At 61.2% G+C, this 27356-nt stretch overlaps 1 long non-coding RNA gene across 2 annotated transcripts in view; it reads left to right on the top strand.

Moving 5' to 3' along the window:
- Positions 1–27356, top strand: part of LOC308176208 — a 47299-nt gene that overhangs the window by 2030 nt on the left and 17913 nt on the right. For both annotated transcript variants that reach the window (XR_013938142.1, XR_013938143.1), the window contains exon 3: positions 155–26615. This is a non-coding gene — a long non-coding RNA (uncharacterized lncRNA). The remainder of the gene's footprint in view (positions 1–154; positions 26616–27356) is intronic.

Here is a 27356-nt window from a genome sequence, read left to right as displayed (position 1 = left end):
AAAATGAAGTAGGTCTTATTACGTTAGCAAGCATTTAGGAAAACTTTATGGCAGCTTCTTTATTAAATCAAGTAAAGCAAAGACTTCTCACTAACTTGCTAAATTGGCCATATAAGCTCTGAAAATGTAACTGTTTGTCCATTCATTTTCACAGATGCATGCACAGCAGATTATTTGTAGCAAAGCTCTACATGCAGAACAGATTTAGAATCACAGAAGTTGCCTTGGCAGGATGAGAACTCCCTCCCCGGGAGTGTGGGCTTGTTCTCCCTTCTGCTCCCGATGGCAGCCCTGCAGCTCCCGGCGTGGAGCGGGCGTTCTTGGGCTGGATCAAGAGGAAACGCGCCCACCTGCCCCGGTGATTTCAGAGCTAAGGGCAGCGAGGTACAGCCACAACAGGGGAAAGAGGTTCTGGGACCTCAGATGCGATGGGAGTGGGTGCCTGTGCGAGGGCAGGGCAATGTGACGGACCACGCAGGACAGCACAAGGCTGTCCCCTGGGGCAAGGTGCCCCTGCGGAGGGGCCTGGGCTGGAGGTGGCCTCATCCAGCTCCTGGCGCGTGGCGTGCCCCGGGCTGGTCGCATCCTGCAGTGGTTCCATTGAGAGGTTTGGTGGGGCTGCTTTAAAGTGAGGGGGCTGCTGCGTTTCCAGCATGTAGCATCAGCTGCTGCATGGAGAGCTGGCCGTGCTGTACAGGGGGCTGCCGAGACACGGTGAGTCACGTGTGACGTCCCCCAGGCTCTAATTATTCCTCCTGGTAGCGCTCCTCTATGCTGGGGACAGTGTCAGCAGCAAGAGCTGAGGAGCCAGCACCCCCTGCCTGCACGGGACCCTTGCCCAGCCCTGCCCCGGTGCGTGGTGATGCCGGCTCCCTCTGCCCGTTGGTTTCCAGCCCCGAGGAGCTGCTGGAGGGCTGCCCATGGGGCGTTTTGGGTTGGGGCTGGGTGTGGGTAGCGCTGGCGGGGCTGTCTGCATGGGCTGGACAACTCAGATCACACCGGGGATGCCCCGTGGATGGGGCTGGAGTGTCCGTTGTAGCCCACTCCACTTCCACACCAAACATTTGCCTCCTGCTTCCTGTTTTGTTGAATAATTCATAATGAGTGATTAATGGAGATGTGCCACCCCTTCCCTATTCACACATTATCACAGGTTGCATTTTTTCAGCACTATTAGTTATTCATAACGATTTGCTGAGTAATGCCCGAGCTCCTCAGGCTGCAGTGCTCTCCCCGGTGATGGGGCGAGGGGCGCAGCAGGCTCCCGGCTGCACCCACCCGGCTCGGGGCCAGCTTCTGCTCCTCGGCCAGGTGAGCAGCACTGCGTGCCCAGTGCCAGTTCGCCGGGCTGGGAGTGTGAGGCCCAGTTGCTTGAACATACAGACAGAAGTGCCTACAGCAGGAGATTTGGGTTAAACGGGTGATTGGTTATGAAGCAGATTTGGGCTGAATATTCCTGCTCCTTCCTTGGTTTATCATGAATGTGAGGGGGTTTGGCTGAACCAAGGGGTGCGTAGAGATGCCTGGAAAGTGCTCTGTCATCTCAGCTTTAACCCTCCCTGTCCTTCTGGACTGAACATTTTGAAGTCACCTCTGCTGCAGGAGCATCAGTGTGGCTCGCTCTTGGTTCTCTGCTAGCACAGATGCAGGCAGTGCTGTCCGAGAGCCCCCAGGGGGCTGGACAGGGGAGTGAGGGCAGAGCTGTGCCTGTGCTGCCAGGGCCAGCTCATCCTGCAGCTTCGTGCTGCTGGCAGCGAGCACGGGGCTGTCCAGGAACTGCTGCCAGTGGCCATCTGGGGGGTGGGCTGGGTCCTCCCAGACAGGGGATTGAGGCCGGATCCTGGCTTCAGCATCCTGGGGGTGCCATGGCAATGGGGCAGTCAGTGATGGTTGCAGGGGGAGAAGCTGAAACTCTGGTGCAGGGGCTGGATGTGGCCCCGGGACAGGCTGCGTGGGGCAGGGGGCTCGGCTGGAAGTGCTGGGGGGAGGTGTGGGGCCTGGGCTGGGGGTGGCAGAGGGGAGGGCCAAGCCCAGCAGGATCCTGCCCCCAGGCACTCCAGCAGTGCCCGGAGCGCTGCCCATGAAGATGCTCTGGCGAGGGGCTGGGCTGGCCCATGCTGCTGCGATGGGCACCGGCACCCTGTGCAGTCACCGGGAGCACGGCAGGGGACGCGCTGTGCTGCAGCAGAGGACAGCAGAGCTGCTGAGCGCTCGCTGGGCCGCTCCAGAGACCTCGCTGCAGACAAGCAGCTCTGGTCAGTTTATTACAGCTTTTGGAAGTTATAATTAGAGCCTGGCCTGGGAGGAGGGACCTGCTGTCAGCTGCTTAGGGCCTGTGACGGGACATCTGGCGTGTCTGGTGCTGCTGTGGTCTGTGGTGCGTTTGTGCAGGGGCTGCAGTGCTGCTCCAGGAGGCCAAAGCTGTGAGTGGCAAGGGGTGGCCGCAGCTCCAAGTGCTTCTGGGGCCACGGGAGGAGCTGCAGTGAATGCAGCCCGTGGCTTGTCAGAGCCCGGGCCATCTCCTGTTGCAGGGGCTCCTCCTGGCACAGCAGCTCCCCGGCCCTGTGCAGCCCACCCCGGGTGTGGGGGCTGCCGGGGGACGTGGGGACACGGTGAGCAGCCTCGCCTCTGCCGGCAGGCTTGGCTAAATGCAGACCGTCTCCCTGGGGATGGCAGGCGCTGGCTCTATTTTGGGTGCTCTTGCAGAACAGCTGGTGATCATCCCTTACACCGTGCGGAGATGGCTGCGCACAGCTATTTCTGCCAGCTCATCCACGCACGGCAGCTTTTTATAAACACGCTCACCCTGGAGGGACGGACGCAGGTGCTGGAGGGAGCGTTTGGTGCTGGCATTTCGCAGAGCACCACCTCCGCCCCGAATGCTGCTCCTGCCCTGCTGGGGCATGGCCGCAGCGCAGGATGCGTCCCCTGACCCACAGGGCTCAGTGGGGCACAGAGCCCGGAGCTGCCTTGGGCATGTGGGGGTCTGGGGGCTCTGGGGAGCTGTTCTGGTGCAGGGACCATGGGGACATTGCACGGTCACTGCCCGGTTGGTCCTGGCTCGGGAGGGCAGCAGCTCGCCCTTAGCCCAGGGGCACCAGAAATGGTGCAGCAGGTAGGTGGCTGTTTGCTCCTTAAGGGCCTTTCCACATCCCACAGCATTGCCAGGGCAGGAGGAGGTGCTCACGAGGACCAGCAGCCCTCTCCTGTCTTTAAAAATGCTGCCTGCTAATTTCTGAGTCTGAGTGCTGTGCGTACTGCACGGCTGGCCACAGCCTGGCAGAAGGGACAAATCCCGCTCGGCTGCTTCCTCATCTCCAGCTCTGTGAGCTCCTAGGCCCCAGCCCTCCTGGGATGTCCTGTGCTGGACAACCCGTGCCATCTCCTTTCGTGGCTTCAAAGCAGCCCAGCTCTGAGCCTCTCCTGCCCAGGGGAAGGGAACCCCTGACAGCTGCTGCTTTGGCAGGTCCGTCTGCCCAGAGCGCGACTTGCTGGAGAAATCCTCCCGCTGCAGGCGCAGGGAGAAGCCCGAGCCTCCTCTCCTTGCAGACCTGGTGGGGCCGGGGCTTGCTGGTGCTCAGGGATGCACAGAAACGAGGAGGCAGCTCCTGGGGCAGCCGGGGGGAGGACAGGGCAGAGGGCGGCTGCTGCTGTCCCCTCGGGTGGCCCCGGGCTGGGGAGCAGCAGCTGGGGGGCAGGGGATGGGCCCTGAAATGCCCCCTCCATCCATCCCCACCTCTGCTTCCGAGCCGGGCAGACCCCCAGGGCTCGTTACCTCCCGCTGGGGGGGCTCTGCCGAGGCACAAGAATAGCGGCCCCCTGCCCGGTGAGCAGTCGGAGGCAGGAGGCAGCTGGTGATACGGCGCTTCCCAAAGAGGCTGCATCATCGCAAGCGGGTCCGGGGTTTCCATGGCAACCGCGGGGTAAAAATAGTGTCGGAGCGTTTGGGAGCTGCCGGGCCTGGCAGGGAGAGCTCCTCGCTCGGCGCTCTGCGGAGCGGGGCCGGCGGCCGAGCCTGCGCCGTGCTCCGGGGAGCTGCTGCCTGTGCCCGGGGCCCCGCCGCTCCGTCCCCCGTCCCTGGGGAGCCGCCGTCCCCACGGGGCTGCGCTGGGGCCGGGACCTGCCTCCTGCCCCTGGGTGGGAGCCCTGCGGAGCGGAGCCTGGGCTGCTCCCCGCGGCGACCCCTTCGTGTCCCTGCTGTGGTGGGACGCTCGCTCTTGGGGGGCTCCGTCCCGGCTCCGTCCTGCCCTGTGCAGGGAGCTGCCCCGGGGCTGTGCAAAGCCCCCGCTGCTCCTGCGCTGGGTGCGTGGCTGGGGCTCGGGCTGCACCGCTGGGACCTGGTGTGGGGTGCCCTGGGGCACAGACCGTGCTGCGCTGAGCTCTTTTCCCTGCCAGGAAACCAATTCGAGGAGCAGTGTTGTTCTGCTGGCACCCAAGTGGTGTTGCTTCAGGAAACGGGGGAAGGCTGGGAGTGCTGCTCTCACGGGCTGGGGGTCATGGCCCTGCCCCTTCCCGTGCCACGTGCCCGATGGGTGCAGCATCCGTCCGTACGGGTCCTGGGTCCGAGGGGCTGAGCCCCACATGGGAATGTACGTGCCCGCCTTTGCAGCTCTTCCCTCTGCCAGCTCCACCCCGCTGGGCTGAGCCCCTCGCTACTCTCATCTCCACTTGGAAGCGAAGCCAGGAGGGGCAGCCCGTGGGGCCTGGTGGGACCTGCGAGTGACTCCGCGCAGCGCCAGCACCCTGCTCCAGGGAGCTCAGCAGCCAGCTCCTTCTGATCCACGTCTGAGGCGTGAACAAAGTTTAAAACCTTCCTGAAAGTGAGTAGCGTTTAGGGATGGGTGAAATCTGGGTCATCCTCCATCGCTGGCTTGACAGTGTTGTGCGTTAATTAGACTTTGACTCTAATAAGCCGTGTTAAGGTCTGAAAATAGAAATGGCACTGCTATGTGTCACCGAGCAGTGAGTGCTGCTCATTTTCTAATTACTGTGTGACATTTTGCACAAATAACACCAGTGTGCTGCCCCCCAGATGACTGCACCTTCCTGCCCTGCAGTCTCTGCCCCTTGCCTTCGCGGTGCACGGGGGTCGTGTCCTGCACGGCGCCGGGATGCTGCGGTCGGTGCCAGGCCCCCAGCGATGTCCCTGCTCGGGGGGCACGGGGCTGCCCAGGGTCCTCACCCTCACCCCTGGCCGTGCCTTCTCCTTCCTAGCACGGGTGTTTTAGAAGCTGCTGCGAAAGCGTTTGTGACCCCACCGCTGTCCCTGTGGAGCTGAGCACTGCAGGGCTGCCTTGTCTCGGAGTCTGGGCTAATGGTGCAGCGGCTTGCCCGGCTTTTCTGGGCATGTTGGTGTGCAAATGCCACAACTGTGATCATTTCTTTCTCTCTCCTTATTTCTCATTTCTTCTCCTTGGTCTCTGTCACTCCTGCAGTTGGTGGTTGCCTTGGCAACGTATCTGTCTCCTTGCACTTTTTCGTCCTTTTTCCTTTGTAATCTATAAATTCTTGCACCTCCAGTTTTTTTTTTTTAAATCTCGGCTGTACTCCAGAGGATCTGTAGAGAAGCCCTCTGGATTGAAAGGCCTGGAAATACAGTCAGTGCTAGGCTGGAAAACCTTGGACCCAAGCAGGAGGGAATTTTTACAGCTGGCAGAGGAGGAGGAGGACCTTTGTTTCCCAGCCTGTGAAGCTGCACTGCTCTGTCTGAGCACGGCAAGCTGCAGCCTAGGTGCTCCCGGCAAGGGCCTGGGTCCCTCGGGCTGGGCTGTCCCAGCCGGGGCCGCGCTGTGTGCCCCAAGAGATGGGGAGTACCCGAGTCCTCCTGGGGCTGGGCACCCGGCGGGTCCCTGCCACACGATTTACGTACGTGGCCAGCCCGGTGCAAGGGGCCAAATGCTGGAACCTGGAGGCAGGCTGAGCACCTTGAACAGAGCAGCTTTCCACGGGTTCTTTGAGCCTGCTGACTCCAGTAGTTAATAGGCAGGCGTAGGAGGAGCTGAATGGCAATTCAATTTGTAGTGATTATTTGCCAATTAAGATTAGCACAGGCAAATGTCTGGAATGGGCGGAAAAAGCTGCTTGGCCTGAGGGAAGGGGCTGCAAGACAGGGGGCGAAGCTGGGGCGCAGGCGGGGAGCGCCGCAGCCGTGCCCGCCTGGAGCTGCCCCGGGGGGCTGCGGGAGGTGTCGGGTCAGAGGCCACCGCTCCCGGGGAGCTGTATGGGGACGGTGCCGGCAGCCGCGTCCCACGGGGATCGCTGCTGTGGGGGCCGTGATGGGGAGGCGAGGAGGTGGCAGAGCCAGCAGTAGGTGAATGTGGGTGCTGAGCATCGCCTCCGGCAGCCCTGGGACGGGGGGCGCTGGGTCATGCTGGGTGCCCCAGGGATGGCGCGTGCTGTGCCCACAAGGACTGGTGGCTCTGGTGTCCTGCGTGTCCGTAACGATGCCCTGAGCTCAGGTCCCTGCTCTGTCCCCTGCCACCTGCGTTAGGCAGGGACACTGGGGTGCTGGTGGCCTCTGAGGCAGGAGGGACCTGGGGGACCCCGGCCTCGCAGCTCCCTGCTCGGGGCCAGCACCGCTGCCTGCACCCACGATGTCAGGTGGGAGTTGGCACCGTGGGCGAGGGCCTCCGGGGGTTTTGGTGAGCCTCTGTGGGGCGTTACCTGCCCCGCTGCCTCCTGGCCGGGTGCTGAGTCCCTGATTCCTGCAGGGAGCATGTAAGCCCTGAAGCTCAGAGCTGGCTGTTAAAGTGTTTTCTCGTGTTTGCGTTACAATTTGATGGGGAAAGGGAGAGGCAGGCAGTAGTTCCCACCCAATACTCTTCTTTTTTTTTTTAATTTAATATTATTAAACTAAGTTTTATAAATATTCATGGAAATGAAATCAATGCAAAAATATTCCATTCTCTCATTTTGGCAGTTTAATTTTAGAAACTCATTTTCTCTTGAGCTCTCTACTGAGAAGTCATTACAATGCTTTTTGGGTTGCGTCTCACTCCTAACCCTGCAAGGATCCTCAGATGTAATAGTGCATGAAACAACAAAAGCAGAATGTCAGCGCCTCGTCCTCGGGGCTGGCAGGGAGGCAGGGCTCCAGGACAGAGGCTGATCCGTTGCAGTGCGCAGGAAAACGCTTCCTAGCAAGCGTTTCTAGCGGGCTGGGGTGGCTCTCCCCGGAGACACGGCCCTGCGGCAGGGCAGCAGCAGCAGGACTGAGCAGCAGGCGCTGCCCGCGGTCTGTGGCCCCCGGGGGCTGAAGCCCCCACGCACTAGGAGCTGGGTGAGCACAGGGGTCGGGTTCCTGCTGCTGCACGGCTCGTGCCCGGCCGCATGAAGCACCAGTGGTGCGGAGCCCCCAGCAGGATGCAGCAGGGCCCCTTGCCCCCAGCCGCTCTCTGACTTTCCCACACCGCAGGCGGCGATGGTGGTGCTGCTGCAAGCGCTGCACGCGCCCTGCTTGGAGCGAAGCACCCGCGTTTGATCCGACCCGATGTCGCCCTGCTCGTGCTCTCTGCACTAAAGGTGACCGAGGTCACGAGCTGGCACCCGCATTGCATCTGCCTGTGTCCTCTGCCCGGTTCCCATTCCGAGCATTTTTTTGTGCTCCAGGTAGGTTAGGTAAATAGCGCCTGAGCTGCGCTGGCGCTCCTGCCTGGTGCGTGCAGCACTGAGGCCAGCACAGCAAACAGACCTTCATCTAAAAATCATCTCGATTTAAGCTTGTTTATATAGAAAGTAATTCTATGTTGACCTCATATAAATTCTGCACGATGAAACATTCATTTTCGTTACTGTTTGAACAAGGGAACCTGGCAGCAGCCGGGAGGATGGGACTGAAGCCTTATTTTATTAGCGGTGCGGTGCTGCAGGAGGGCACGCAACAGGCACCCACGTGCTCCTGTCTCAAGTTTGTGACTTGTCGAGCCGGGGCCTCTGCACCTCCCCAGCCACCAAAAGAGATCAATCACGTCTGTGCCTGGGCTGTGGGTGTCTTGCAAGCCAGAGTTAATTATTTCGGCAGGTTCTGAGGTCCTTACACAAGAGAGGTGTCAGCAGGAATTTCTCCTCCCTGCTCCCGCAAGCAGACTGTGCCGATGCTGCTCGCCTCGCCTGGCTGCAAGCGGGGCCCCGGCGGCTCCGCTGAGCCCTGCGTGTGTGCTGCCATCGCGTTTCAGAGTCAGCTTCGGGTGGAAAGCAGCAGGGACTCTGCAAGAACGCGATAAAATAACAATTTATTCACTTAGCTGGGGTGATGCAGCAGGGAGTTTTGTTAAAACTGCTCTCTGAGTTATGCGCTAGAAATGCACGGTGTGAGGTTCATAGCTCGTCCTTTGCTTGCCTGAGAGCCACCCGTAAACTGATCCAGTGGACAAACACACACTGAGCATGGAAAATAACCACGCGGCTGGAGGTGCCCGTGCTACGTCCGATGCATGCTGTGTCCTCTGCCAGCGCGGTGACACGCCACAGCTGCCGGCAGGTGAGGAGAGGTGCCCGGGTGGAGGAGGGAGATGATTTGAGTTTGCATTACACAGAATGCTTGTCGGAAGAGAAGTGATCTGTATTTAACAACAGCGGTGCTGTAATAACCTGCAATTACCTCCGAGCACAGCCTATGGGGGTGGCTCTTTGCTGGCAGAGGCTCGGGGGAGGTTGGCACTTCCCTTCCCTTCCCTTCGCTGCGCTGCCGACAGCGCGGTGGGGGCTCGGGGGTGCTCGGGGGGTGCCCTCCCTCACCCGGCTGCTGCTTGCAGGGGGAGAGGGGCACAAAGGCACCAGCACAGAGCGGTTTGCAGAGCAGCCCGACCTCCTGCCAGCCACGTCACCGGTCCCCGAGGCAGCAGCTCCCCACGGCCCAGGCTGATGCCAGAGCCCCATCCTGGCACATGCGGCGGCGGGGGGGCTGCTCTGCTGCTACTGCCACGTCTGGTCCCCCAGGCTCTGAGCCTCTCACCCAGAGCTGCGGCGTCCCGGCTCCCACGGCTGCCTGCCGACGTGCCGCCACGTCGGGAAGTGCGAGAGCTTAGCGTGATTATCTGTCCCTCCTCCTCTGCCTGCGCAGCGCTGGGAAAATGCTGCAACGCCTCTCTGGCGAGAAAGCGAATTATGCAGGCTGGCTTTGCTTTGAAAAGCTTGTGATGTGTAAGCAGAGGAGGAAGACGAGGGTATCTGTGCGCTTGCAGGCTGGCTTTGGTCCAGCCACGCAAGGGAAGGCACTTCTGCACGCCTCAGCACGGCGCCGTGCCGTGGAGCTGGCGATGCGGGGTGGGTGCGGGCTGTGCGGGGGGGCTGTGGGGGCACGGCTCTCCCCCCCCCGGGCATGCAGTGCTCTGCCAGCAGTGTGTTCTCTGGGGAAAAAACCCCGCTTACGCCTGGTCTCCCCCCTGCTTGCCCTGCTGTCCTGTGCCACAACAACACGCAGCGTTTCTGCTTGCTTCTCTGCAGCTGTTGGCAGCCCCTGGAAAAGCCTCCTGGCCAATTTTTTGGCCACCGCACTCGCGGTCTGCTCCTCTGGTAGGGGGGCTGTGGGGGGGGCAGTGATGTGTGGGGTGTGCAGGCAGGGTCCTGCTGCCCACGCCATGGCTGGTGCAGGCAGCCCGCAGCACCAGCCCTGCCAGGGCTGTGGCTGCAAAGGGCTGGGCCTGGGAGTTGCAGCTGCAGATGCCCGGGGCCGGGTGGTGAGGCTGCAGCTGAGCCCCAGCACCTGATGCTGGCACCAGGGGGTGTCAGTGGTGGGCTCAGAGCTGTTTCCTTCCCCCTCCTCTGTACCCGCTTCTGCCCCGCTCCCCTCTCCGCAGGCTGGGCGCGCTGCCTGTCCCCAGGGACCCCCGCTGCCAGGCCAACAGGGGACCCGAGCTGCCGTGCGGGACGCGTGCGCTGGCAGCTCCGTTTGGCCCTCCAGCTGCCTGCCGAATCCTCTGCTTTCTGGCGGGAGCTCGGCACGCTGCAGCCTGGCTCCCTGAGCCTGGCGGTCGCCTCTTGCAGACAAAATGCTGTCTGTGTGCTGGCAGGGAGGCGGTGGCAGGCCAGACCCAGCGCATGGTGCGTGTCCCCTCGCGCTGCGCCTGCCTGGGGCGCGTGGCCGCAGGTGCTTTTCCGTGGCTGTCTGAAGGGCTGCGGTGGTTTTAATATCTCTGCCGAGTGAAATTTCCTGATTCAGCTTTCATGTCCCTTGGGACACTTATGAAATATCCGGATTCTGTTTTTTTTCTGAAGAAGTGGAATTTCCTATTTATGGATTTAATCTAAGGGCTACGTGCTCGGGGAGGGAAGGGGCTCAGCCCGGCTTCGCCTCCGCTGGGCACCTACGGCCCCGTGGCTCAGCTGCCCTGTGCCAGCGCTGGAACCGGGGCTGCTGCGGGGAATTCGGCTGCCTCAGTAGTTTTCCAGCTTGCGCTAAGCCCGCTTTTCATGGCTTAATCACGCCGCCTGCGATGAGTGAAGGCTAAATGCACGCCGACAGTCTGCTGGCGGGCCCATCTGGGGAGGGATCAGGCAAGGTCCCGTCCCAGGGCTGAACCCCTCGCGCAGATGCCGGCTGTGAGAGCTGCGCTCTGCTGCCCTGCTGCACCGCCACCGCACCAAGGAGCACCTGGAGCAACCTCGGTCCGGTCCCCTGGCCATGGGGGAGCACAAAGGAGGAGGAACCTCCTCGCCCCTGCTTGGCTTTCAGGGCTCATCTCACCCCCTGCCCGTGATGCTGCCCAGCCTCTGCCCGGCAGCCCCCAGGAGTCCTGGGGAGCCACGGGGTGAGCGAGGTGCTGCAGGGCAGGGCACAGCCTGGTCACTGCTGCCACGGCTGGCCTGGGGCACCTATGGGCTGCACGAGGGGGCTGCTGGCAGCTGGGCGCTGCGCCCGGCAGACGTTCAAGCAGCAATACCCAGGGGCAAATTGTGGTCCTCCAAGACGTGGAAGTACCGAGCGTAAAGCCAGAGAGGTGTTTTGTAGAGGAGCTGGACTCCGCTCCTCCTGCTCCCCGCTGAGCTGGGGGGATGTCCTGGGCCCCCGGGTGCCAGCCTGTTTGGGATGTCTGCCCCCTGCATACCCAGCCCCTGTTCTTCAAAGCCCTGCTGCTCTGAGGGCCCAACCCTTCCCCTTTTTGCCTGTGCTCAGCACTCTGAGTCAGCAGGGCATTTGCACAGCAAGGATTTCATCTCCTGACTCAGGCTGGCAGCGACGGAGCCTGCTGCAAATATTGACATTTCCCTCTGCTCCCAGAGGCCACCGCAATCTCACCTGCACAGCCGGTCGTGGCAATGCCCCATCCCCCTGTGGTGGGGGCTCCCCGTGTGGGGTGATCGATGAGTGTGGGGCCTGGCCGTGAGCTGCCTCGTCCACGCCGCTCCTGGCCCTGGTTCCCAGGAGGTGGAGGATTTGGGCTCCCCTCCATCCCAGGGCAGCAGGGAGCTGCAGGCTGGAAATCTGCAGCAGATCCCTGGTGCTTGGGCCAGCAGCCTGTGAGCCAGGGGGCTGAGCGTGCCGGCACCGTCCGGCCCGTGGCAGCACACGCGGGGCCAGGGCTGGCGGCACAGGATGGGGCTCGTGGTGCTGCTGCCTGTGCCCATACAAGCAGGAATGGGCCCCAACCCCAAGTGCTGGGAAGGAGACAGAGCACCTGGTACAGCACCCCGGCACCAGGAGACCCATTTTTGCTAAATAGTGAGACCTATTTCTGCTAGATCGTGAGATCTATGTTTGCGAAGCTGGTGCCAAGCAGGTGGGTCGGAGCCTAGTCTGTTCTCAGAAAACAGCAGGGTGGCCAAACAGGACGCAGGGCACGCTCCCTGAGCCCCCACCCGCCAGGTTTCCTCCCCGGGGCCGGGCTGGGGATCTCCCCGGGGTGTGGGGGTGCCGGCCCCCCGGGGTGCCAGGCTCAGCGAGCGGCACCGGGTGCACCCGGCCGGCAGCGGGCTGCGGTCCCGCCGGGGTGCGGGCACTGGGGTGCGCAGCTGTGGGAGGCTGGCTGCAGGCACACCTTTGCATTAAACAAATATCCCCCGTTACCTAATGCTTTCATTTTGCTTTCCTAACTGGCTGGTTTTGTTCTCATGACTCACTGGGATGTTTGCCTTTCTGTTACCGTCATTCCTTTCATCAGCTGCAGGCAGAGCCGTGTTGCCACCACTCACCTTTAAAATCATGTGCACATTTGAAAAAAATAACTTTTAATGTAAACAATTCCAAACAGAAATAAAACACAGGCGTTTCACACTTGTGCAAGTCTTACGTCTTACTTTTGTAATTGCTCTTTATACCGATTCCAAAGAATCTCAATGGCAAGCTAACTTCACCAACACACGAACAAACTGCAATTTGCTAAATCAGCATTTCGTGACCCCTCGCACAAAAAGTATCTCAAGACCTCGTTAAAAAAATGCACTTCCCTGCAGGACACCTGTTGTCGATGCTGAAAGATAAAAAGCGGGGAGCAATACAACCTGCTGGCTCTCAGCACAAACCAAATGTTTCTTTAACCGCCGAGTTTGCTTTGCAGTCGGTTCCACTTAAAGCCAACATCTGCGGCAGACGCGGCACGGCACGCCTGCCGGCGCATCCCAGCTGCTGCCGTGCGGGGCCGGTGCTGGGCGAGGTCGCTCGTGTCACTCGCATACCCTTATCAGTTCTCCGTCCAACAGTTACAGTGGAGAAGCTGGGCTGGAAAAGTGATAAGGGGATGAGAATGGCCTCAGAAGACGCTTCCCCCCTGAAACTTTAGAATGAAGGAAAAAAAAAAAAAAGAAAAAGCTAAGCTGGTAACAAGTGAAATAAATCGTAAGACATCACCGGTTGCCTCCTCTCTCCAGCCCTCGTCTGCATCGTCTTCCAGAGGCTGGCGGCGAGGCAGGGCTGTGCCGGCGGGGCGATGCTGTGCGGGAGCCCAGCAGCCCGTGGCTCCGCTGCCCCGGCAGTGCCCGCGCCGCGGCTGCTCTGCTCCAGCCGCAGACACTCCCCATTCACAAATTTCATAACCTCCAGTCCCCTCCCTGCGGGTGGGATTGGACGCCCCGCTCCCCCCCCTCGGTGCGCTCCGCGGGGCTGAGCCGGCGCCCCGGCCCGTCGGATTAAGCTGTACAAATTGTGGGGCTGCGGACGGGCGGATTCGTCTGACGCTGCAGAAAGGTGCTGGCAGCCCTGGCCCTGCACCCGCGTCCCGCTGCTGCTGCCCCCAGCTTGGGGCTGGGGCTCGGGGAGCCCCCGCTTGCAGAGGGCGAGGAACCCCATGGCGGTGGCTGGGAAGGGTCGATTTTTCCCCTGCCCGTGCTGGCGTGCCGTTGCTCCCGTTTGAGCTGCAGGCCCCGGAGCCAAGCCCTGCTCCGCGGTGCCAGCCCCATCCCGAGCCCCAGGGCAGCTCCTCCTGTGCGCCATGTCCCTGCCCTGGTCCCCACTTCCCCACCCAGGCAGCAGCCAGCCCCTCAGCACGCTCCAGGGCGGCTCCCCAAAACGTGCAAGCAGACCCCAGCATGCCCCCAGGGCTGGGAAGGTGAGCGCTGGCCTCCGGCTGCCTTGGCCACGTTTGTGGGCAGCCCTGGCGTGCCCCAAGCACCCTGCTCACAGCAGAGGCTGGAGCCGAGGAATCCCATCACCACTCCCCAGCTTGGGCTTGTGCTGGCTTGACACCGAGCTGCCGGGCGATGCGTGCAGGGATCGGCGAGCTCACGGGCACGGTCCTGCACGGCGCGCATTGGGTGATGCTTGGGCTGTGCTGGCAAAATGAGCCCCGGCAACGGCTCGGGGGCCTCTGGTGGGTCAGCGCCCAGCTCTTTGCTGAACGACCCAGGGCTCCTCTTGCCCTCAGGGCGCCCGACGTGGGGGGATGCTGTGCTGGTGCCCGCTCCCCACGGGTCAGGCCCTGGGACTCAGCGGCGTTCAGCGGCGGTGGAGAACCGGTGAGGGTTTTCCACCAGAGTGCGAGGCCACAGCCGGTGCTGGGCTTGGTGTCGGGGACGCAGCACGGTATTTTTTGTCTGAGCTGAGGCTGGAGCAACACCGACCGTGTCCCGTCCGGCTCCAAAGGCCTCAGCTCTGCTCTCTGGAGCCGGGCTCTCCCTCCGCGAGCTGCAGAGCTGCAGGTGCAGGAGCCCTGCCGCTGTGACCTGCTGCGCTGTGTGCCACCATCAGCGGGGCCTCGGGGTTTGGGCTGGGGAGGTGACGGGGTGGCTCGGGGCGAGAGCAGCGCCCAGGGCTGGCACACGGCGAGGTGCTTTGCAGCGGTGGCCCCAGCGCAGTCATGCAGCTGCCACCTCGTCCTGCATGGCAGCTCCGGCCCGCTGTGAGCAGAGCCGGCTGTCCTCAGCTCCGCTGCTGACACCGGACCCAGGCATGGCCCAGGGCTCTGGGAACCGGGAGAACTGCATAAATCCATCACAACTGCATCTGCGGCAGCTGACCCGTCCTTGTGGAAGGACCGGCGTGATCCTGCTAATGACTCCTGCGTAGGGGGCCCTGGGGACCGAACCGTGTCCCAGGGAAAGCTCCACAGGCTCCACAAAACCTGTCCCGTGTCGGTGACAAGGTCTGCAGCTAGAAAGGTCCTGGCCCCTCAGGCACAGTCAAGGGAAGGGAATGGAGGGAAGGGAAGGGAGGGAAAGGAAGGGAAGGGGTCTCATGTCAGGGTAATGTGGACATTTTACCCCTCCCCAGGTGGCCTGGCACCTCAGGATCCATCAGGTTAACGAGGGATGCTCGTTAACAACAAGCTGAACCCGTACAGCACAGCCCAGGGTTAACGGTAGCCTTGCCCTCCCTGGCGGAGCACATCTGGTTGTTTGCAGTTTTAATGCAAGCTGAATTTTAAAGCAGAGAGCAGGAAATCTCGCAGATAAGGGTGGAGTCAATACAGCAGCCGTGACACTGATGCGCCGTGCCCCCCCGTGTGTTTGTGTGTGTGTGACTTTTTAGGAGCAAACAGCCTTTTTTCCAAACCCCAAAACTTTCCCCCAGTTCCCCTGCTGGAGCACGCGGAGCTGTGTGAGTTTTGGCACACCCCTGCAGCGCCGCTCGCCAAGCCTCCGCGACAGCTAACGCAGGGCAGCTGCGGCTCTGATTCATTGTTTTCTCCATCCAGGCTTATTCACCCCCGTAACGCCTAGGTGGGGCCGCACCTTGTGGCCCCCCTTTCTCTCTGTGTGCCACAGCAGCTGTGCCGTGCTGTGCCGTGCCGTGCTGTGCCGTGCCGTGCTGTCCATCCCCAGCTCCTGCTGAGGAATGCCGCCTGCTGAAGTGCCCGGTGCTTCGTTAAGCCCTGCTCCATCTGCAGCTTGCCCCAGGCTCCCGGTGTCCATTGCAGCAGCGCCCAGCTCAGTAAACACGGCACATCCAGCTGACTCAGTAGCCTGCCACGGCTTTATAACCTCCCTCTGCATTTCAAGCGCAGGTCGGGAACGTTTCCACCGACCAGGGCTGCCAAATGCCAGCTGGGGCCCGGTGCCACGCGGTGCCCGCCGGGGAGCCCCTCACTGCGCCGGGAGCGCGGTGCCACGGGGCGCTGGGCAGGCAGCGGGGACCTTGGCTGGGGCTGCGGTACCGGGGCCGTGTTTGACCTTGGATTCGCTGGAAGGGACAAACAGCCTCATGTGAAACATCTGGGAGGAAAGGCAGAGGGAAAGCAGACAGATGTTCCCCTGCATTGCAATGAGCCGGTGTCGTGGTGCAGCACGTGGCCGCTGGAGGCACAGGGGTGGGGGCGCGCTCTCTGCGCTCCCCAGCTCTGGCCGAGCACGTGCCCGCACGATGCTCGTGTCCTGCCTGCTGACACAAGAGGCCCATGCTTCGTAGAAAGACTGAGGAGCTCGGCACTCAGCAGTTTCGGTGGAGGACAGGACTGGGGGCCAGGGAAGCTGGACCAGGTTAAACTGGGTCGGCAGAAGCTCTGCAGGTGCGCCAGTGTGAGGGCTTCTGAGAGCGCCGACTGCTGGGCTGGTGGCCCCAGCTCTCAGCACCTCTGGGGAAATCTCTGGGAGATATTGGGCAGACGGGTCTGTCCCCATGCCAGCCCTTCCCCCAAAACGGCCGAGCCTGGCTGTGGGCTCAGGGCCGTGTGCGGCCACGTCTCTGCTTTGGGGCTGGCCCACTGCAGAAAACCACCGGTGGACTTTTTCCTCCAAACTGTGAGGGGTTTCAAGAAGTTTTGCAATCGCCCTGTGGGCTGCTTTTCCTGCTAGCAGGAGGCTCACGCCCCACTCCAGTGGTGCCCGAGCCCTGCAGCACTGCTGGCCGCCAGGACACCGACGTCCCCCCGCGTCCCCACGCCCCCGGGCTCGGTGTCCGGCTGCGCGCCGCTGCCAGGGAGCGGTGGGAAAGCTCCACGGGCTCAGACAGACAAAGGCTGCGTGACCGGCGCTGCCGGCCAGAGCCGGGCCTTTCATGTCTGTGAGCGGCCAGTGGGCAAGGACAAAAAGAAAGAACAGCCCTGGGTCCCGTGTTGGTTTTGGTGATTATTTCGTTGAGTAGCTTCCAGGGATGTGAACATTTGTTTCAGAGTAAACAGGGCGCTCTCCCAAAACGAGCTTCTCTGCAGAAGCTGCTCATTCATAATGCCGACGTGATCGCAGTGGGTTTGATGCCCCAAATACAGGGGCACAAAGTGCCCCCCAGCACCCAGCAGCACCGGGGAGGTGGCAGCAGGGAGCCACTGGCCCCCGCCGTGTCCCCAGATGCTGTGGGACCAAGGTGCTGGGAGCTGCAGGGGCTGGGGCAGAGCTCCCGGGCAAGGTCCTGGGTGCAAGGCAGGCCCCCAGCACAGCCGCTCCACTTTGCTGATTTATTTGTTTTACTGGCCTCCTTCCCCACATACTTCAGTTATTAAAGTAGCTCTTAGAGGGAAGAAGAAAAGCGAGCTTTCTCCTGCTCCCGTCTGGAGAGGGGAGACAAAATCCCCCTGGGACGGGGAGGAAATTGCAAATACCTCCCAGTGCCTCCAGAGCCCAGCTGTGCCCCTTCTCCAACACAGCCGTGTGCTCTGGGCTCCCGGGGGTGCCTCGCATGGGCAGCCCGCTCTGGAGACTGCTTCAGGCTCGTGCCCAGCGGGCACCTCGTGGTGATGTGTCATCACTCAGCTCTGGCAGCAGACTCAATTTCCCAAGGCTCCAGTTTAGGGCAGCCTCCCAGCTGGTTTTCACTGGGCCTGACCTGGTGTGGACCTCCCACTTTTCCCTGGATCGAAGGCACCCGCTGGCACTTGTACGCGCAGGGGATCCCAGGCCCTGTCCAAGGAGCAGGGCCCAGGAGAGCGAAGGTACAGACGGGCGTCCAGCCCGGGACCCTATGAGGCTGGGGCCACACAGGGGCTCTTGCCCTGTGCCCCCCCCCAGCAGCAGCCCCCCTGTCCTGCCTGGGTGCCAAGGGGAGGAGGACGGGCTCTGCCGGTGGCTGCTGTGGCCCTGCTGGAGGGGTGTGCGGGGCGCCAGCAGGCAGGGGGCAGCTGGCTGGGGGGCAGCCTGGGCTCTGCCACGGCTTTGGTACACGTCAGCCCCCGTCCTGCCCCGTGCAGGGCTCAGGGCTCGGCCGTGTGCGGCGAGCATGGAGGCCCCGGAGCTGTGGGGCAGCGCAGTGATGCTGGGAGCCCGGCAGCTCCGTGCTGCGAGGCTCCTCCCGCCCCACGGCCGTGCCGTCCTCCACCCCGAGTGGGGCCGGTGGCAGAGGGCTGGGAGCCGTGGAGCTCTGCAAGGCGCTGGGGCTGGGGGTGTGGGGCTGCGGCGGCTGCACCGGCGGCTGCACCGACGGCTGTACTGATGGCTGCACCGACGGCTGTACTGACGGCTGCACCGACGGCTGCACCGATGGCTGCACCGACGGCTGCACCGAAGGCTGCACCGACGGCTGCACCGAAGGCTGCACCAACAGCTGCACCAGCAGCCCGTGGCCGCTGGATGTCACCTGCAGCAGCAGCTGTGGCCGGCTCCATGTGCAGCGGGATGGGGCGCGACCCTCGGCTCTGCCCCGGGGGACACCGGCCCCAGCCCCTGCGGGATGTTGACGGGTTTGACAGGGCTCCTGTGTGCGCCGAGGAGCCCAGCTGGCAACCCCCCTTGTGCCGCCTCCACAGCTCCGTGCCTGCAGCCCCCGGCGGGGGGCACCCAGGGGTCTCGGTGTGGCACCGCCGCGGGTGCTGGCAGCCCAGGCAAGCCATGCCAAGGCGACCACGGCCAGGATCCCAGCGCCTGCGCCCAGCTTGCTGCCAGCAGGGTGTGTGCTGGTTATTCACCAGGAAAATCGCAGCGGTATTTAAACACGCTGGTGTGGGCCCCGCCAGCCCCATCCCCTGCGTCCTGCAGCGCACAGCACAGCGCCCGCCGGGCTGCCCACGCGTGTCCCAGCCACGGGGAGGGCAAAGAGCACTTGGGCTGCTCCAGCAGGGAGCTGGAGGAGCTGCAGGCTGGCGTCCAGACACAGCTTCTCCTTTGAGCCGCCAGGGCAGGGATGCTGAGGGGGCAGAAGGACTCTGTGCACAAGGAGCTGCTCACCAGGGCCCGCCCGCACGCAGCCCTGGCACACGGGGACCTGGGGTTCCCCCTGCTGCACCCCCCCCCCCCTCCAGAGGGTACGGGCAGAGTGAGCCAGGCTGGGCTAATGGGGGGCCTCCAAAATGGGGAGCCCAGGCCCCAGCGCTGTGGCTCTGCCCCGTGCCCACCCTGGGACGTGGTGTTCAGAGGGCTGCAAACAGCCGAGCCACGGACGGGGCGAGAAAGGGCTGGAGCCCAGGGCTGGAGCCCATGGCTGCACAGCATCTCCTGGGCTGCACAGCATCTCCAGGGCTCGCCGTGCCTCCTGCACCAGGATGAGCAGGGACAAGGCCGCGTCTTGCCTCTGGGGCAGGAGGGTGCTGGGCCCTTGAGGGTGGACGCAAATGTTCCAGCGTTTCTCCTTAAAAAAAAAAAATAACCCAAGAAAACAGGTTTCCTGGCTCAGGCCCATGCTCGGTCCCTGTGTGGGTGTCCCAGCTCTCTGGGTGCTCCTTTCAGTGTGCAAACCACCTGGAGGAGTTCCCCGGCACGGCAAACACCCGCCCTGCTCACCTGCCGTGCGGCAGCACGCAGGCAGGGCTGGCACGCACCGCGCCTGCTGCCAGGGGGCTGCCGCCCGCCCCGCCGCAGCACCGCCGCGCCCCCCCCAGAACTCCTCCGTGGGACCCGGGCCCTGCGGATGCTCCCCTGGGTCTGCCTCTGCTCCCCCGCTGGATGTGCAGGGAGTCGCAGTACCGCTGTGCAGGGAAGAAAAAGAAAAAAAAAAAAAGGAAAGAAAAGGAAAAAAAAACACACACAAAAAACAGGCAAAAGACAAGAATTTGTTCAGTTCTTACCAGTCCACAAAGCCTGCTCTGCTGTGCTGCTCCCAGGTTGCTGCCTCCTTTCAGCTGCCGTTGACACCTCCACATTCGCCTTCCCGAGGTCTGGCTCTGTGTCTGCTGCTCCCAGATCATTGTTTCCTCTCTGCTCCTGTTGACACGTTTACATTCGATTTGCCATTCTGGATTCCTGATCCCGTTCTGGCAGCACTCTGAGCAGGCGATTGCGGCACCGCGGGCGCTGCGCTGGGAGGGCTCGGGAAGCCTTCCCGGGAGTTCGCTTTGAGGTGCTTCAGGAGTGCTGTTTTCATGAGAGGTTGGTAAGAACTACAAAATTACTACATCTGTAATGACATGACTGCAAGTACAATGTACTTCCATTTGGCATTTTTTTCCCCTAGAGAGCAAATTATTCATTATTAAGTTTCATTTTCACATCCACATTGTTCTGCTGTTGTGGGATACATCCTTTTAATATTTGAGATTAGTAATTGAAAGGGCTGTATGCAAAATTGTTTTCAGTGTAGCTTCTGCACGGAGGCGCTTTTGTAAAGCACCCAAAATCAGAGGCTGGGTGGCAGAGCGCAGCTCATGGCTCCGCTGCTGCTGAAGGGCCGGATCCTCTGGGGAGCTGAGTGTCCCCCCCTGCCCGGCAGCAGTGGAAGAGGAGGGTGCAGAGTCACAGCTGATTTTGCACTTCGCTTTCTAAGAAGTTGTTTCCCCGGAGCACTCAGCTCACACACGGCAGGTCCGTGAGCAGGGCTGTCCGCAGGCCTGCTGCCCAGCAGCCTCATGCATCCTCGCCCCCAGCGCCACGCCGCGGAGCCGGGAGGTGCTGGGGCACCGGGCACGTGGCACTGCACTGGTGCTCAGCAGACGCCTCTCAGGAAAGGCGCTGCCGCAGCCCCACACCTGCAGCCCCTCTGCCCACAGCTCTTCCCTCCCGTGTCCCCCTGCTGCTGCCCACAAGGCACCTCTGGTCGGTGCAGGGCACGTGGGCCGCCGGTTGCGCGTACCCCGCTGTGCGCCCGCCACCGGCTGTGCGGCACAGGAGACGTGCCGGTGCCATGGTGCCGCCTGGGGAAACCTTCCTGGGGGCTGCAGCTTCTTCTTTCTGTAACTCATAAACCTCGCCTGAAGCAGTGAAACTTTGCAGGCAGTTGTGCAGGGCCCAGCCAGACCACAGCTGCGCTGCTCGTTTCCTCTGTGCTGGAGCACGATTCAGCCCGGCGCGCCCCGGTGTGGGTCTGATGGGGATGGCCCCTGCTGTGCCCTGGTGCTCCTGCAGGTCACCCACACCTGTGGGTGCAGCGCAGTGGCAGCAGCACCCAGGGAGAGGACCCGCTGCGGGTGCTGGGCAGATGCTGCCAGGGCTGCCCCAGCCTCCGAGTGTGCTCCTGGGGCTGCCCAGGGCTGGGAGAGACCCCTCTTGCGGCGGGGGCAGACGAGCTGCGCCCTGCCCCGTGCTGGCCCTGCTGCGTGCACTGAGTTCCCCTGGGGCCCAGCAGCACCTCGCAGCCCCCCCGCTGCCAGCCCGCTCCCTGGAGCAGAGAATCGCATGTCCCGACAGTGGATGCAAACCCCACTGCTTCTCCTTGGCTTTTACGAGTGACTGGGTTGCTCAAGCCACTTGTGCCCCTCTCAGCATCAGCTCCCTTACTGCCCTCTCCTGCAGCAGGCAGCAAACCGCATCCTTCCCCTGACTGCAAATCCAGCCTTTTCCCATAAAGCCCACACTCTGCTGGCATGCACCTGCGTAGGCATCTGTTTGGGAATTAGCCCCCTAAAAGCAATTCAACACAAATAAGCAGGAACAAAGCTGTGCTTCTGAAAGGTTTCCAGTACGACCAAGGAAAATGCTGATTAAATGCAGCTGGGGATTTTCTGTGGCGTGGCGCGAGCCCGAGGTTTCGGTGAGCTGGCAGCCCCAGTGCAGGACACTGCACAGCCGAGCAGCTGAGCCCCTTGCAAGGGCTCTTTACAGAGAAACCCACAAAAAATAGGTTTTCCAGTGTTATTTAAATCCCTGCTCTTGGTGCAAAGGAACAGTGCAGGAGCCTGCACATCGGCTGCATTCAACCTCGGGGAGCGTGCGCGAGATGGAAAACGGAGCTGGGCTGGCCCCGCGCTGCCAGGGAGCGCACTAAGCACGCGGCAAGATGCAGGTGGAGCCAGAGCCAAGTGCTGCAGCGGAAAGTGCCAGGGATTTGGGAAAACATGTTTTTTCCATCACCTCCTACTCAGCTGTTTTAGGAGGAGAGCGCGGAGCTGCAGCTCGCTGCTTCCTCCCGCTAATGACAGCGAGCAGGAGAGGAGGGCTGCCCTCCGTCAGCGCGGGGAGAGGGTGAGGGGAAATATTTCGCTTCCCTTGTTATCTAGAGAGCAGCGGCTGCAGAGATGTCAGTTCCTGCAAAGTTCAGAAAAAAATGAAATAATTGGCCTTGTGCTCTTGGAACACCTCCCTGCTCAGCCTTGTTTGTGATTTTTTACAGGCAGCCAGCACCGTCATCGTTCGCAGCCCTCCTCCCTGGCTGAAAGCATCGGGGCATCCTTTTTGTCTCCAAGTTTTCCAGAGGAATGAAAATTGAATAAAAGATCAAAGTTCAGTGAACAAGAGAGCAGAATATTTCTGGAAAGCCCGCAAGCAGTGATTGCTTCCAGCCCGGCGCGCATCGCGGGCGACGGCACGGTGCTGGCGCAGCTGGGCGGCGCAGGCGGCGGGAGGGGAGATGTCAGCCTGCCCCCTGCGGAAACCGGGGCCCTAACCTGACCGGCACCACGCTCGCTGGGGAAGGTCTGCGTCATGTAACGGAGGAATCATCGCTGCCCCTGGGTGATCTTTTAGAAAACAAGATGCGATGAGCGATCTGGGTATCACAATGCAGCAGAGAGAGTTTTCCACCAGGCATGAGCTCCCGGCCCCGACTCCCCTTTTCCCCAGAGGTGGCTCTGGCGGCTGTGCTGGCTGTGGATGCCCGTAAGGGGCTGCTGGGGTGGCTCATGCACCCGAATGTCCAGCGGCACGCAGGGATGTGTTCTCAACACTGGGGATGCACCTGGGTCTTGCCCCAGGAGCTGCAGAGCCAGGGTGCCCATGTGTCTGTGCCCTAGGAAGCTGCAGTTTGGTTTAAAATAGCTCGCTCAGAGACATTTCTCCAGGCCTGAGCTGCTTCCCCAGAGACCACCGAGCCTGAAATTGCTGCGAGAACTGGGCAAAATCCATCTCCTTAAAAGCACAGCCACCTCCCAGCAGATGCTGGGGAGCAGAGGGTGAGGCGGGGGCAGCTGTGGCACACTCAGGACCCCTCGCTGGTACAGGCAGGGACCCGCGCTGGGAGCGCCGCAGCCAGCAAGGGGCACAGGGATGAAAGCAGGGCTGTGTGATGCTGTGTTCCTGGTGCTCACCTCTCAGCCAGGCAGCACAGCCCGGCACCGTGGGCACGCACCGGTGGCACTGCTCCCGGAGCCCCCCAGCCCCTGTGGCGAGGTGAGCAGGTGCCGGCACCGGGGCGAAGAGGGCCCTGCACACTGAGCTCCAGCACGGGGGTGGCTGGTTCATAACCAGCGTTCTCCAGCCATCCTGAGGCACTGATTTGGAAATTCCCTTGCCCTGTAGCAGCAGCACAGCAGCAGCTGCTCTCTCCTCCCCTGTCCCAAGCGCATCTTCCCTGCGGTCCACAGCTCGGTTGGCAGACAGTACATTTTTTCCAGCGAGCACGCTGGGTCAAAGCTGCTTCTTAGCATGTTAGACAATAATTTATTTTAAATGGGATATAGTGGGCTGTTCGTTTTTGTCTCTTTACAAGAGAGCTCATCCTATTTTTAACAAGGATAGGAAATGCATAAGATGTTCTACAGATCTATTTCTTTGGAGAATGAGACGAGAAAGCGTTCCCTGCGCTTTTCTTATTACAAACTGTTTTAGAGCGGGGGATAACATTTTATGGGGTAGAGGAGCATCTTTGCAATAGATCACAATTATGAGAGCCCAACGCAATCTTGTTGTCCCTCTGGTGACTTAGCATTTCAGGGATATACTTCTTCCTTGCCTCGCGTGTCATTTTGACTTAATTTACTAGTCAGGAGCATTCCTGCCACCCTCTGCCCTGCAGGGTAAACACGGCTGATCTCCCAGGCTGCGGCCCCTCGCTGTGCGCAGCGCCGGGCGGCACCGCTGCCCGCCGCCAGCTCCATGTGTGATTTCCCATGGGGGGCTCTGCCTGCCTTCAGTCTGCAGGAGCATCAGATAAACCTCGTGTGGCACGGCTCCTGGACGGAGCAAAAGCGGTGCGAGGCAATGGGGGGGTGTTGAGCAGCTCTTGTAAGGAGCGCGCTCAGGCTGGCGAGGCTGCAGCTCCTGTTGCAGCGGTGCAGCTCACCCGGGGGTCCTGTGGCACCCCGTGCCCACCCACAGCACCCCGTGCCCGCCCTCAGCACCCCGTGCCCACCCACGGCACGGCTGCAGCCGGAGGCAGCTGGTGGCGGAGCCACGGCACACGCTCCTCTGCAGCTACGGTGGGGGACCGGCTCCTCCTCTTCCCTCGTCCCCATTTATTTTTAGCTCCCAAGTTGTCATAAATGATTTGAGCTCAACAGTTTTTAAAATTTGAGCTCCAAACAGCTATTTAAAGCCTTGACAGGATGCAAGAGTGTATTAAAAGCTTATTTTTAGGCCCATTCTTAGTGTGAGAGGCTCACTCAGAGGCAGCTCGGCCCCCCTGCTTCCTGCTGGCTGCGTGAGACGGACCTGGGGATGCAACCAGGAGCCGCAGGGGCCGGGGCCCACCCTGCTCACAGCCCTGCGACCCCGCCTCGCCCTTCACCTCCCCACCGTGCCCTGCACCCCACAGCCCCACACCACGGTGGAGGGGCCGGGCACTGCCCGCAGGAGCCCCCGGCCGGTGAGCTGTGCGCAGGGGGCGAGCTGCGCAGGTGGGGAGCCACCTGCACGTGCTGGCGGCACTGCTGCACGAGACGCAGGCAACGTCCGGGAAACCTCCTCGGTTCTGCTCTGGCAACACACTGAATTTTTTTTTGTTGCTGAAAACCCAAAGTTTGAGCGTGGCCGAGGTGGGCACGGCCCCAGGCCCTGCAGCCCCGCGCTGTGACGTGCCACCCCGCGGCTCCCGCCCGTCCGCTCTGCACCGCAGCGCCCACGGCTCGGGGGGCGGCTGCTGCAAAGCAAAACGGATTTATTTCAAAGAGGTTTGGGATCTGCCAGTTTTCAAAGTTCTTGTGATTAATACAGAAATTAATTAGCATGTTGCAGATTTAAAAAATTCTGTTAATTAGAGGTTGATGTTGCTAAGTATCCCAACGCTTCGGAATGGAAGAAGCTTTCTGAGCACACTTCTGCTCTCCACATATTTTCAATTAAAAACTCTCATGCGTATATTTACCTCCCGATGTCCAGGAGTTCTGTTGGCCTCAAATATTTAATTCCCCACAGTGGGCGACTATAGTTCTGATCTGGGATATTTTTCGGCCCGCGCTTAATTAGTCATAATTCAGAGGTTTGCATAAGTCACATACTGCACATGCTTAAGTGATAATGAGGTATTTCCATGCTGAATCACCAACTAATGATTTACAACGATGATTTTGTTATTAAATCTGCAACCCCTGGCTCCAGAGAGCAGCGTTTGGGAGTAGCCTGTTTGCTAATACATGGAGACAGCGGAATGCAAGCAGAAAATATTATGAACTCGTCATTAGAGCGCTGACATATTGATGTGGCACCTGCACCTGCCTGCAGGGTTTTCCAAAAAACGCTCAGGAATGAGGCTGACAGATTGGTTATTTTCAAATTCAGGCTGCTTGTTTAATGCACCGGAGCCAAGCTCAGAAGCAGCCTGTTTAAGGAGCCAACGCCGGAGAAGCACAGCGGAACCGGGAGGGCCACGACGGGCACATGGCTCCTGCCCACCCCAGCCCCGCGGTGCCCCCGTCCCACTGCCCCCCTGGGGTGGCTTCTGGGGGCCGGCTCCTGCCCTGTGCGCCCTGAAGCGATGCCGCCGGTCCCCTCATGCTGTTTCTGCAGCTCCTGTTCCCTTTGTGGTGTGAGGCAACGATGTGCTCCCAGGACAGGGCGAGCAGACAAAACGGTTCGTAGGCTTCGGCAAAGCTGAAGCCTCAGTGAAAGGAGCCGAGTGCTCCCCACTGCGACTCTCCTTGAAAAGGTGAGCGAGATGGGATTTTTAAAAAAATCAGTAGGTTATATTCACATGTAGCAGCATCGCAGTTTCTGTTTGTGGAAACATCTCCACGGGGAATCGGGGAAGTGATGCATTTAGAGGGTTTTGAGCAAGAAATTGCAAAAATGCTTCCCCATGGGCAAACGCAAAACACGCTGTTAGTGGTTGTGTTTATTCATGAGCACAACTGGCCACAGAACAATTGCGCTTTGCAAACACCCTGGGAGCAGAGCACAGGGCTTTTCCGCCCGTTTGCCTCCACTTTGCTTGTGCTGAATCTCTCCTCTGCTTGGGAGGAAAGGAATCCCTTCCCACAAAGTCAGGAGAGATGAAAAGATTCCCTTGGCGTGCTGGAGATGTGCGAGCTGGAGCCAGCTGTAGCAGAAATCCACGCGTGGTCAGAGCCAGGTAACGAGGAAAACGTGGCCCCAGCAGCGTCAAGGCAGTTTCTCACACTACGCAGGGTATTTCCGTATGGCGTAGGAAATACGGCGAGGTACCTGCTGTACCTCGTCCTGAAAGCTTGGGCCCTTTGTGGTGTTTTGGGCTGGTTCCCAAAGCGAGGGCAGGTGGTGCTGGTGACAGAAGGAGTTGGGCTGCTTCCCCGTGCTGCCTGCGCCCACCTCCATGGTGCCACGGGCCCAGCACCAGCAGAGCCTCAGGCAGAGGGGTGCCCAGAAACCTGCTGAGGGTGCCAGAGGGAAGGGGCAGAGCAGGGCCCCCGGCTCCAGCACTCACACCACACGGGGACCAGCTGGGCAGGCCCCACACTTGCTGCTGCCCAGCACTAACGACCCAGAGCCTTCATATATCAGATGGCACTGGGGGGTTGACCAGCCTGGGGGCTGCACCGTGTTCCCAGGGCTTGAGGAGTCTCCTCTGCAGGCAGCCAAGTACCCCCTGCTTTTTGGGGGGCAGAGATAAGGTGCTGCACAGCCCCCGGTGTACGGCAGGGGTGTGAGCTGTGCCTCCCTGAGGGCACGCTGCCTGCAGCACCCAAGCAGTCAGTGATTTGGCTTGGGCTCTCCAAGTTATCCTCCTGATCAGAGCTGATTGTTGGGGGCCTCCAGTGCTCGGCTGCTTGTGCCCCTCCGCTTCCCACCGCCCCGAGCCAGCGCTGCACGTCGGTGCTTGCCAGGTGAGCCCATGGGTGCTGTCGGTGAAACGCACAGCCTGGAGGATGCGAAGTGTCGCTGGTTATTTCCTCTGGGGTGTTTTCCTGTGGGTTTGTTCCCTGCTCTGGGTACAGGCTGCTCTGTTACTGCCACGTGCCCCTCTGTGCCGGTCCTGCAGGCGAGAGGCTGAGACCTGCTGGGCTGGTGCCAAGGTGCCGGCAGCTCTCCTTTGCTGCTCTGCAGTGAAATGCGCAGCCTTAGTGAGAAGGTGCTTGGAGGAGAAGGAGCTGGTTCTCACTCCTAAACTCTCACATGCTCTCCTTGCAGAGCAGTGCTGGATTGAGGCAGGCTCGGAAAGTGGGTCAGGCGCTCGTCTCCAGTGCGACCGGCACCGGTGTGCTGCCCCGCTGCCTGTGCGAAGCAGCAAGCGCCGTGCTGTGCTTCTGGTGCCCTCCCCTCCGAAGTGCCCCGGTGCACACACGTGTCCCCGCGTGGTGTGACCCAGCCCAGGTGCCCAGCGAGCTGTCCCCTAACCTGGTTGCTGTGGAGGCCAGCCCCAGCTGCAGGTGTGCTGAGCGGAGCCTGTTGGGGAAGTGCCACCCAAACGCAGCCTGTTGCTGCAGCATGGATGCAGTGAGCAAGGAAGGGTGACTGGGGCGCACAAAAAATAGGCGTCAGCAATTAGCAAAACTTTAATGGCGTTAAAATACATCCTGCTGCTCGTGTTGCCAGAACAGCCCCTCCGAAATCCCCACGGCCAGGAT

The sequence above is a fragment of the Anser brachyrhynchus genome, assembly GCF_964034855.1.
Source record: "Anser brachyrhynchus genome assembly, chromosome: 11".
NCBI classification, from domain to species: domain Eukaryota; kingdom Metazoa; phylum Chordata; class Aves; order Anseriformes; family Anatidae; genus Anser; species Anser brachyrhynchus.
This window is presented reverse-complemented; position numbering and strand designations above follow the sequence as displayed.